Source organism: Myotis yumanensis, unplaced genomic scaffold, assembly GCF_028538775.1.
Source record: "Myotis yumanensis isolate MYYU_CA2020_CCGP unplaced genomic scaffold, mMyoYum1.0.hap1 SCAF_1, whole genome shotgun sequence".
Taxonomy (NCBI): Eukaryota; Metazoa; Chordata; class Mammalia; order Chiroptera; family Vespertilionidae; genus Myotis; species Myotis yumanensis.
Window position 1 is genome coordinate 93,462,360 of NW_027223752.1, and position 13,115 is coordinate 93,475,474.

Here is a 13,115-nt window from a genome sequence, read left to right on the forward strand (position 1 = left end):
CCTAAATATCTATCAATAGTAGACTGGGTAAATAAATTGTGGTACATTCAAATAATGAAATACTCTAGAACAGAAAAATGAATGAAATTTAGTTATGTGCATCAATATTTTAAAATCTCAATAACATCATATTTAGAATAAGAAGCCAATCAAAGAATTCAAAAAAAATGGCAAAGGGATTATTTACAAGTAGTATCAATTAAAAGAAAAGCAATGGAATGGTTATCACAAAATTGAATTTAATATTATTGCACATGTATAAGAGATTTAGTGAGGAATATGATGGGGAAGTAGTTGTAGAAAGGCCCAAAGTTTGCTTCTAAAACACCATCAGTGTTTTTTATCTAAACCTGAATGGTAGATACTCAAGTGTTTGCTTCATTATTATTATCTTAACTGTACATATACATTTTTACACTCTTAGATTGCTATATTTCACAATTTAAAAGCAGAGAAATTAAGTTACAAGCATATGGAATACAAGGAGAAATCTTTGAGCAGACTTTAATTATTACCCTTGTGATAAACTTCTAGAAATACCATTGCTAAATCAAAAGGCATGAACACTTTGGAAGGGTCAGCATTTATACAGGTACTTCAGCAGAACCTCCTTATTTTAAGTTTTATTTTATTATGTATGCATTTATGTACATTGTTTTACTCTTCTGGGTCAAGGTGAAGCCTAAGTAGAACATTAATAAGGAGAGGAGGTGGGACTAGATGCAGGGAACAGAGCCCTGTTGTCTGTGTGGTGTTTTTCCCCAGTGGAAACATGGGTTAGATTCCCTCACAGAAAGCCTTTTGGGCTTTCCTGCTGGTCCATAGTTGGAGGCCTTGCCAGGCCATCTAATACCCGCTTTCCTATCCACTTAAAACTCCACAGCCTCTTCCTGTGTGTGCATCAGATTCATTATTGGCTCATCTTGATGGAAGTGCCATGACTTTAAAACCACTAATAGCTTTCAGCAAAAAGCCTGACAAAAGCATCTTAAAAGATACTTCCTTTTATCAGAGGCTTTGCAGGGAAATAAATATTGTTGACTGGGCATGGGGAAGAAAATAAATATTCCCCTGCTGTGAAGACCACAGGAAAAGCAGAAGCCTCACAGCTCCTGTCCCAGGGACAGCCCTGCAGACACCCCACTGTACTCTCCACCATCTGTAGCTGTGACTTGCGCATCTTTTATCCTCAGCACTGGCACGGTGACTGGCACTTACAATGGACTCTACTACTGGGAGAAACCTCTCTGAAAGACTAATGGCACCTACTCTTTTCACCCAAAGGAAAGATTGGCAAAGAAACATGCCCAAAGCCACAGAGAGGGTGGTAAGAGCAGAAGTGTAGTCTTCTGAATTCCACTCCTATTTACTGACAAAGCATGAAGGTTTCTGTAACAGCTCTATTGTATGCCAGATCTTGGACTCCTCAAGTCTGCATTTCTGCCCTGGCAGAAACAAAATGAGCTAATTAAATGCTTGCCACGGGCTTATTTTGGAAACTTCATGGAATGTGTGAGAGCCTGAATGAATTTCAGACCACTATTGATTACTTCACATACAGAGGAAATCATCCAAGCATTGGGAAGGTGAGGAGGCTAAACCCGTGGCCGAGGCTTATTAATAGTGTAATGCTTTTGCTTACTGGTGCAGAAAAGCAACTCTTGGCTGTGTAAGGGATTAACGCTTTAAGGCTATAACGGAGGAGAGTAAATAGAATCCTTCAAGGTTGAAGAAGAGTCCAAGCAAATACTCTACCTAATTGCTTTGGAATAACCAAGATCGTCCTGATTCCTGTGGGAGAAAGAAAATCAATAGGTTGTATTAAGAGGAAACTAAAGGCACAATCAGGTCATCCTCTGTGGTTAGTGGAGATGGTACCTGGGCACAGATCCCCAGAGGGGCTGCAATTAAGTGAAACTCAGTCCATGCTGCCTAAAATAATCTAACAATGGTAACATATAAAATATGATCATTGCAAATCTTAAAGGCGTCCAGGGAATCTGTAGAAATGCTCGTTGCTGAGAGGTTTTTATGGAGCATATTGGACCTTCGCTCACCCTTCCCTCCAGCGCATGCTCCAGTAATTTAGTCCAGTGGTAAGACTGATGAAGTTTTTGTGTCATAGCACTAGCCTCAGTTACAGAGATTTCTGGAAACCAAATTAAATCTCTTCTATTTTTCATGAAGAAAATTACAACCCAAAGCATTGCCTGCCCGGCTTTTGAACTTTCCTATTCAAAATTACCTGATGTTGTACATTACATGGTAAAAATCACTTCAGAGTTATTTTGCTTAGCATGATACTCTCAAGATCCACCCATGTTGTCACAAATTGCAGTATTTCATCTTTTCTTATGGCTGAGTAGTACCCATTACATATATGTACCACATCTTCTTTATCCAATCATCTATCAAAGAACACTTCCATGTTATGGCCACCATGAATAATGCTACAATGAACATAGGGGTTCATATATCTTTGCAAATAAGTGTTTGCAAATTTTTCAGGTAGATACTCAGAGGAGGGGTTGCTGGGTCTTATGATCGCTGTATTCTTAATTTTTTAAGGAGCCTCCATACTCTTTTTCATAGTGGCTATATAAATCAGGTAGAAAAAGTCAAAAACCATATGGTTTCACTCATCTGTGGCATATAAAACTGAAAGCAACAAATGAACAAACAAGAAAAATAAACAGACAAAAACTCATAGACACAGACACCAGTATGGTGGTTTCCAGAGGAAAGGGGAGTTAAGGGGTAGTAAAGGGTAAAGGAGGTCAATATGTGGTGACAGAACAAGATTTGACTTTGGGAGGTGGGCACACAATGCAATACACAGACGATGTGTCATTGAATCATATCCTTGAAACCTATATAATTTTATTAAACAATGTCACCCCAATAAAATTAATTTAAGAAATAAAAACAAATCACTTCAGAGAACATGAGATGCTTTGGAGAACTATGTGCCACCTACAATCATTAGCACAGGTCTGATCCAGAGCAAACAGACTTAGAAACACCGGGCCTTGAGCTGTGACCATTCCAACCCATCACCTCTCTGTATGTACCTTTTAGCACCATTAGTGATATTTAGAAAGTAACTAACTTTTGTGAGCACCTCAAGCTGGGATTCAAGTCGACATTTAAACAAGGCATATTATTTGTGTTAAAGTAAGTTATGGATCAAGTAATTTCCAATATGGCGTGAAACTATATGATGCTGAAGACTTAATTAAATAAAGTGGAGCTCTTTGGCAATATGGATTTTGAGAGCCAGTGTGATTCATTTTCAGATAGCCAAAGAAAGTTTAACTTGATTTGTGGATTATTCTAAAATCTGCCAGAACGTGGCTTATCCTTCCTCTTGACCCTTCCATTCAGTCATTTGGTCATCAGACCAGGAAACTCCTGCCCAATGGATAATCTGTTGAATCCTCTGACTTATGTTCCTCTGGCTTCTGCCACCGGCTCCTCGGGGCTCTGTCTGGTGCCCTTGACCCACCTCAGGCCTCTGTACACCTCCACACCACGCTTCCGCCTTTGTGCCTCGTACATTGTCTCTAGCTTTCTGTTGCCTAGAGGAAAAGTCCTAACTCTCAGCAGCGCCATGATCCCTCACAAGCCCCCGAGCCTGCTCTTGAGCTTTGTTTTTCTCTGCCCTCCATTATCCTAAACTCTGGCCGAACTAGAGTCTCTTTTCCCCAAACATGTTTGGCACTTTATGCCTCTGCCTTTTTTTATACAACACTTCACCTAAAATAACTTTTTTTTTTTTTTTTGCTTATTTACCAGAAAATATCAACTTCTTCAAGCTTCCCCCTCATCTTTTCTGCACTTCCATTGCTTTCTGGAACAGTATCAATTACATGTTTATTATCCTGGGTACACAGCCAGCTGCCTGTGAGCACGGCCCTTGCGGGCTTGTGTGTTCTCTGTGCTTCCCCTGTATCCAGCACACAGAAGCTACAGTACATCAATTCGTTCCCAAGAAACAGTATTGTCCTCAGGAGTTGAGATTGAGAGTTTCGGTTCTATCATATACTTTAGAGGAGGCGACGCAATGCCCAGTTGCTTTACAAAGGCATTTATTTTATCACCAGCTTTGATGTGTGATGCTGATACTGCTGTGTTGACAACACTGTGTCTTTTGTTGTCGCGTATTGTTTTACCAGGGAGATGCTCCTTTGCTTCTCGATCAGAGAAAGGTATTCTGGAAAATATCACCTCTAAACTTGAAGGCTGAGGCCACTTCCATCGCAGGAATTTCAGGAGCCTCAAGAAAGATGTCACGTTACCAGCAGGTGACATGTGGAAATGCTTGGAGGAACAGGTTAATGGTAACGTGCGACAAGGAATAGTAACTAACAGTCAAATCCCAACGTTACCAAACCTGAGTCTTAGGACAACGATGCTGCTCTCCAGACTTCCTTTAATGCTCCTCTTCAGCCATTTCTTTTTGCCTCGTGGCTGATTTCAACTTGAAAACTCAAAATCAGAATCAGGTAAAATCTCTAGGCTCTTGTACTGCCAAAGTAAAAAGTCATATTATCAGGACTTCTTTTATCAAAAATATAAATCAGCAGACCTCTGCATTTATTATAAAAAACGAATCTTTTCCAAGTTTCAATCGCAGGAAGAACCTTGTGCCAGGCACCAGAGGTGCTGCGCGCAGTCCCTGTCCGCAGGAGGCGCGCAGTCCCTGTCCGCAGGAGGCACGCGGTCCCTGTCCGCAGGAGGCGCGCAGTCTGACGTGTACACCTCCCCGCCCCGCTTCCAGAGCACGCCCTCTCTCCCAGCCTCTTTTTTCCTCAGTGCCCTCCTACTTCCCTGTGCTCTTTTCAACCTCATTCCTTCCTCTTCAGAAAAAGAATGTTTTTGTTGTGAACTGGCCTCCTTGGCGCGGCTCAGAAGGTTCGTTAAGCACCATTAAGTAGCTAAGCCCCCGCCGGTGCTGAGGCTGGAGCACCCCCGCAGGAGTTGCCCATGAGAGAGGAAGCTCCGTTCCACATTGCCTGAGTCCAGCGTGGGCCCTTGTGACATTCGGTTTGCAGGTCACATGTGAATCGCCGTGGGTGTCCTCTGCCTACAGCATCTAATTACGCATGGCAGGCCGCTCGGGATCAGACGGGACGCATGTCTCTCTCAGGACAGTTCAGCTGCCCTTCCCTAAGAAATTCATCTCTGCTCATTTTTTTTTTTTTCACATACGGCCTGTATTTTAAGTCAGACCATCCACCAGTACATAGCCTGTGAATTGCAGGAAAATCCAGCTAGGCAAATCTGAATGGTCTAGAAAAATAGAGAAAAACTTAATTGCATTTGTATAGGTTTTTGAGAATTTGGGGGGGTTGGGGGGAGGGTATTGGTGTTTGTTTGTTTGCCCCAAGGGAGTGGACGATCAGGGGGAGACTGGAGGAAGGTTGCTGTTGGATGGTGTCTGTCCCCGTTCAAAGTCACATTCCAACATTTGGCATGTTTTTCTATTTCTTCTCCTTGGCTTGATGTTGTGTGTTAGTTGCTTGGCTCACATTTTCCCTTGACTTTCATTTATTCCACGTTCTTTGCCTTGTGTTAATGGTTAACAGAGCATGTACTGTAAATTAGCATTTATGAAAATCAATTACACTGCTTCGTAAGACAGAGCAGAAACTTAGATTGTCTTCACCAGATCATTTGTATTTATCTGTTAATTATAAAACTTAATTGTCTCGTTTTATCATATTAATTTGCACAAATTGTACAACTTCAGAGTTTAGCAGTTTTCAAGCCCTTGAAATACAATTAGTCTCTTAACATTCTTTTCAGAAACATGGTATTCATTAATGATTAGGTTGGTAAAAATTAGCAGTTCTGATAATTGGCCTTGGCTTCTCCTTGGCTTTCTTTTTTTTTCCTTTCCTACTAAAATCCTGGTTCTCACAATTATGCACGCCTGTTAGCCTCTGTTTTAATTGGACTTTGCAGCCCAAGAGACTTCGCAGGGTTTTGGCTCAAAGAATACAAGTCTATAGAATTTACTCCAAGTAGGTTTGCCTCTTTTCCCCTCTCCCCAGCAGAACTTGGACTTTTGTCCCATCGGGTTCATCTACTTACCCTACCCCTTAATATAAAAAGACATATTTGAAGAAAGGAAAAAGGCTTCCAAATTTCATTTTGGTTTGTGAAATCGTTGTGGACTCCTACACTTTGCAAGCTGGCGAGCAAGCGTGAGGAAGAAGGGCTCTCCGGGCTCGCCCCGCCACCTCTCAACCGTGGCTCTGCTTCCACTCACTGGAGTCACATAGCCCATGTCCACAGGCCAAAACGAGCCTTCTTCTTTCAAGAGGCTGCACGAATCCTGGTTCTGGGAGGGAAGTGGTCCAGACTGAAGGATGAGGCATCCTGACCACCCTGGACCCAGGCGGCTTCCTGCCTGGAGTTCTGAAATCACATTCTAGAGTCTTTGCCTCCAACTCTGATGTCACCAACAACCAAGCCACATGCTCGATACCAAAGCAGCATGTCCCGTGCTGCCCCACATAAGAGAACAGAGATGAGGAGTCTGTCCCATCCCACTTGGGAAACCCAGCCACACTCCCCCAAAACAGCGGGTTCACTGAGGTGGTCATCCAAGATTATAGGAGCAAGTGTCTGATAACAGTCGCATTCTTTGAATTCCCTGACTGGGTCGCTGGAAACACTTAGCTTGCCATGATTCGGCCCCTTCAGGAGCAACAGTTGAGAAAGTAGGCCATATTTCCTCCAATATTCTCTCAGATAGGGCTCCAGCCAGGTACGGATTTGCACGTCAAGACCTGAAGGCCGTGAGCTGTGGCTTTCCAGGGATTTTGTTTGTTTTCTTGGTTGGGGAGGAGGCACAGAGGGAAGGCTGGCCGGCCAGAAGGGACACAGGAGGAGAACGGCTCTCTTCTGCACTGAAGTGTGGGGTTATTTGTTCAAGAGGGAAAGGCTTCCCTGTGTGTTCCAGCTACAGCAGCTCTCTATGATACTCTTCAGATCAGGTTACTTTTAAGAAAATGTATGTTTTCCCACATACAAAGCACTCACCGGTCGGATCTGTCATCACTCTCCCTACAGCCTGGTTTCCCCGGTGCTGGCTTGTACCAGCTTGTGCCACAAAAATGTGGTGAGAACGCCTCTCAGCAATCTCCTCCCATCCAAACTTTCCATCAAATGGGGCATTTCAGCCTCTCATGCCAGTTGCTCAGGGACTGGATCCAGTAGCAAGGGGGGAAACTATTCCTGGGCATTGACAAGTTTTAGCTGAAACAAGCCATTTGTTCAGCCACGTGGCTCTAAACTATCACTTCTACAAACTGGACGACAGAATTGCTTCCATTCCCCCAACTGGGCTGACAAGCAGTGGCCAGAGGGGTGAGAACAGTCTGCCTGGTTAGTGCCTGAGGGAAAGGATGTGGGGGTGGAAGCAGCGCTCTCCATAGCAAAGAGCCCCCTTTTGCGGAAATCTCTCGCTAGGAAGGGCGCACACGTGGTTTGGGTCGTCTCATGCTAACTGTGACAGTGTCTCTGCTTGTTATTTCTCCACCTCAAGGCCCAGTGAGAATCAACAACAGTCTACCAGACATGCAGCCCTACCCTTGCCAGCTGCTCATCTTTACTTCCCTCTTGCCCATCTTCCTTGCTACATACCTTTATGCCTCTTTCTGTAGCTCAGGCATCACCCACCTTAGACTTGGCAAAGTGCAGATCCTCAGATGACTGAGCTAGCTTAGAAATCGGTCTAAGAAGCAGCAGCTATTCCTGAGCCATTGGAGCTAATAAAATTTCAGCCATTGTTTATTGCTGGGCTCCAGAATAGGTATAAAGAGCAGGGTTATGCCAGCTGTTCCAAGTGTGACCACGTAGTCCAGACTAAGTTGGGAGCCATAGTTTCAAACTGATGGAGGGAACAAAAAATGAAATCTGAACTCTGCCTCAGGCCAATCTGCTGACATACCAGACCTTTTTAAGAATTAGAAGTATCCCTTCCCCAAGACATTTACTTGTATCTGTTGAAAATTTTAATAATAAATATGTAAATCTACTTTTTAGATATGGACCCTGGTACAGTGCACAACCTGTAGCTCCAGACATGGCTCTACCAGCTTCCTTCATGTCTTCCCAGCAACAAAGCTACCCTTCAGCTGCCCTAAATTCTACATTTCCAGAAAAATGCAATGCCCTAACATTGTGCCATCTCCCCTAAGAATTTTTATTTCATAAGGTTTGACCAAGAAGAGCCAAAATCACATACAAGCATGGGTGCAGAGCCCTTGCCCACTATGTGCTCATGGATTGAAACATCCTAAATTCCAGTATGCCCTGGTAGGGTTTCCATATCTCCAGTCAGATTTTCTTGCTGTCTGCTCTATATATGTTGTTTGTACCGCTAACGACCTGTCATTTTTACTCTATTAAATCTTATTTACAAGAGGCTACATCCAAAGCCTCTTGAGGGCATGATGGTCAAATTATAGGCCAGTGATGGCGAACCTATGACACACGTGTCAGAGGTGACACACGATCTCATTTTTTTGGTTGATTTTTCTTTGTTAAATGGCATTTAAATATATAAAATAAATATCAAAAATACAAATCTTTGTTTTACTATGGTTGCAAATATCAAAAAATTTCTATATGTGACATGGCACCAGAGTTAAGTTAGGGTTTTTCAAAATGCTGACACGCCGAGCTCAAAAAGTTCGCCATCACTGTTATAGGCACTAAAAACATTAACTTAAAACTGATTTGTGTTCATGAATAAGGGGAAGGTAATATTTGCAGTTTAATTTTTGATGGGAAGTCCAAAAGATGATATATTGAGATGGAGAACCGTCCCAAAATATTTTTCTTCTATATTTCCAATTTTTCTGTCCTTCCTGATCCATAGTACTTTTTACATATTTAATAAATACTCATCGCATTGCGCTGCTCTTATTTGTCTAAATATCCCATGCCTCAACTAGAGTAGGAGCTCCTTGCAGGAAGGGGCCATGTCTTTTTCACCTTTCTATCCCTACGCCTGATGCAAAAAAAATGTCTACTGAATATTGTTTGTTGGATTATATTGAATCCAAACCTATGCGGATTTGAACTGAAAACATCTCACCTGCTGGAAGTCATTTACCTGGTCTTCTGAGTCCTCTTTGAGGGCGGGTGTAGTAGAACTTTCCTTGGAAACCACAGTTTTGGCAACACTACAACCTCCCTTCTCTGAAAGGGCTTACTTTGTTTTATTACAATAGAAGAGCATGAGAAATAATTTTTCCCATAAGAAACACACTTCCTCTTTTTGACAATTTGACAGCCTATTGTTTAAGTCTGAAAAAGGAGCCCAGAAATAATTTACAGAGAAAACGTAGCTCAGGTGTCTTCACCAGCTGCTATTGGTATCTTGAGACTATCCAGAAAGGTAATTTACACACACCTGTATGCATCCACAACAGAATTTAAGTGCGCGCTGTGCTTTCACAGGGTGTCCAAATGCTAACATTTGCCATCTGGCCTGCTCAGATGGCTGTTTCTGACATCTGCACCAAAGTCTGGGTTTGCTTTTGTTTATTATTCAAACATTTATGGAATCTGAGCACTGTGCTAGGCACAAAGGAAGCAAAGATGGAAAGCTGCACCCTCTGCTCTCAAAAAAGTAACCTTAGACCATGAAAAAATAATTATGCAGAAAATAAAAACTATCATATGCTAACGCAAATCTTATAACAAGATGCAATGGGAGTGTGGGAGAAGGATCTATTAAGTTGGCCTGGGCAAGACAAGGAGACTTTACACAGGAGAAAACTCTTGGAATCATCCAGGAGAGTAAAATGATCAGAAGGCAAAGGATGGGACCCAAGGAAACACCAACACAAAAGGATAAATCCCGGGGAATGTGTGAGGGACACTGGGAAGGAGCAGTCTGAAATGTAGGAGGGAAATAAAGAGATAATAAAGCCATGAAAGGCAAAGGAAAAGGAAAGAGCATGGCCCTGACCAGTTTGGCTCAGTGGATAGAGTGTCGGCCTGCGGACCGAAGGGTACCAGGTTCGATTCCGTCAAGGGCATGTACCTTGGTTGCGGGCACATCTCCAGTAAGGAGTGTGCAGGAGGCAGCTGATCCATGTTTCTCTCTCATTGATGTTTCTAACTCTTTATCCCTCTCCCTTCCTCACTGTAAAAAATCAATAAAATATATTTTAAAAAAAGAAAAAGAAAGAGCATGGACGTCCAACAGTATCGAAGTCATCTCAGATGAGCACACAAAGTGACGTTGGGACTTGGCTTTTTAAAGTCGCACTGGTCTTTAAATACATGGTCTTTTAAGTATTGTCATAGAAACCTGCCAAAAACATCTAAAATCTTGCTTTGAAGTAAGGCCAGAGTATCTCCATGAGTTGGGCACTTAGAAATGCAGACCCCCCAGACCCACCCATTAAAGTTTGTGAAGCAACCACACCCTTCCCTAGAAAACTGGCAGTGTAGGAGGAATGATCAGATTAGTAACTTGCAAGCAATTGGTTTCCCAAGGTTTCAGAATAAAAAATCAACTTAGCTCTATTCTTACCTCTAACCTTGATTTAAACATTGTGAGTCATACAGTAATAATGGAATATTATTACTTCCATTTTACTGACCATGAAACAAAATAATAAATGGCTGAGCCTGGACTTGAACTAGATCTTCAGATTTACTGGCAAGGAAGAGGGTTTTGTTCACTGGACATAGCAAGAAGTCAGAAACAGGTCTAAATGAAATATCATTTAAGACAATTGTATTTTCTTTGCTTTAATTCTGGTCTTGTCAAGCAACTTTCTGATGACTAATCTGACTTAGAGTTCTAATTCTGAAATGGGATGCACTGGACAAGGCTAAATGACAAGGAAAAGGAAAACCATTGTAAATGAATAAGCTGATATTATTTGTCATAATCTTCTTTTTCTGAAGTGGTTAGAATGGACCAGATTTTCCAAAAATGACTTGCCCCATGCAAACTGATAAACTGAGTTTTGGAATCAGCAAAGCTCAGAGTCTGCCATAGCCCATGTAGACTTCCCAGTGAGACAAGCTGCCCCAAGGGGTTGGAGAGAAAGTACATCAGGAATGGGCAGGGCTGGGAATCAACCTGGCTATAGTGTTGGCTTTCACAAAATGATCAACACTTCAAATCACAATGTCTAAAGAAGTTGGGTCTGATTTTGACCAGCAATGTTACCCAAGAGGTTTAATCTGGTGGGTGAGATGTGGTATCAGATGCTTCTGGTTGAAATAATCATTTCTTCTAACCATCCATGTGGACAAATCATGGTTCTATGGAAGTCAGTCTAGTTTGAAAGAGTCCTTGGCCAATAGTGGGATCCTCTTCTTGGGAAAGAAGTTGGAAAGAGTTAAGTAAGGCTCCAACCAAATGGTCTTGGGTTCAGGGCAGGGAGTAGCCCCTAATGGGAAGTGGAGTAAAGATAAAGAAATCAAGAAAGTGCCCAGCAATATAACATGGTGTTTAAGGGCATGGATTTGGGGACCAGTTAGGCCTGGTTTCAGGTCCCAACACTTCTACTTACTGTATGATCTTGGGAAACTTACTTAATCTCTTCAGCTTCAGGATTAATAGCAATAACTACCCTCACAAAGTTGTTGCAAAGATTAAATAACAGCAAATTATATTACACAATTAATGTAGTGTTTTAACTCAGAGGAAACATTCAAAACTAGATGTTCTCATCAGCATCATTATCTTGTCTGGAGATTCTCAATGTAGTTGAGGGGAGGGGCTTTAATAGGTGGGGTCCCGGGTAAGATATACCCCAGGAATACCCGAAATGAGCAGACAAGTATTGTTGGTGGTGATGGAGCTTTGTAAATAGTACTAGGTCGGGTCTGGGCTGAACCACTTGGTGGAAGGTTTGAAGTACTGTGCCTGTGAGGGCCTGAAGGGCTGGCCATAAACAGGTTTCTGGATAGAAATTTATTCCCGAGGCTTAGCTCTGGCTGCTGAGACATTGATAAATAAATGCCGTCAAACTGTTGACTAAAATTATTTATATCATTCCAGTCAGCCTTGTCTTTCTCAATCCTCATCCCACTCTACCTTTCCTCCAATCTGAAAAAATACTGAAGAGTTTATTGGAAATGTCTTGTAATTTATTCTGTGATGGAATGATTTCCCTAGAATATAAACAAAGGGAAAGGCCTTTAGGTGATGTTAACTCAAGCTGGTAGACAGAAAATATAAATATTCCCTCGAGCCCTTGAGCAAATTGGAGAGCACGCCCAGGATTTCTTGATGAGATGGATACCTAAGGTTTCCAGGTGGGCTTTACAATGCTTTGGAGGTGAGGAAAACTATTTCCAGTGGTCCCAAGAGGGGTCCATTGTAACCCAAGATGCTAATTAACCACCTGCTAGCACCAGGCAAATAAAACCCCCATCTTACATTGCTTCATCTGGGCAGCCAGGGCTGCTCCCACAGATCCATCCTCTGTCCTCCAGGCTCTGGGTCTGTGCTCTAATTCTGCAAATAAATTTGCAGGGCTGCAAATAACTCTTAGTCATTAGGGAAATGGCGAATTCTTTTTTGTTTTTATCTTCACCCTGTAGTGTACAAATTATCCCACCTCAGCATAATTACTCTACCCTTCTCCTTTTTCTGTCTGGGGGTCAAAGTTTACCTTTGGGGACCAGCTTTCTAATCTTTCCCTCTTACATTAGGGACTTTTGGTGAAATACTCGACCTCAGAGGTTAAAACCAGTAACATTGTCAAAGAGGCCTTTTCCAGCCTGAGAGCTGGAACCGCGCTGCTTACCAGGGCTCAGCAAGGCCCGGCAGAGCATTCCTCCAGCTCAGATTTTATTTAATTAAGCATAAATGACACAAAAAATGTTTGCTACTGTTGAAAACAAAAACAAATAAAATTGACTGGCAAGGGGGTGGGTGAAGATGGGAGCCGAGCAAATTACAAAAGGTCTTTCAGCTACAGCCCTCGGGTGAGGTAATGCCCACAGTCCACCTCATCCCACCCCCAAAAACGCCTGTCTTTTTTTGTTTGTTTGTTTCTGCTTTTAAGAAATTGCTGGGGGTTGGACCAAGATGGCGGCATAGGTAAACACCGAGATTGTTGCCG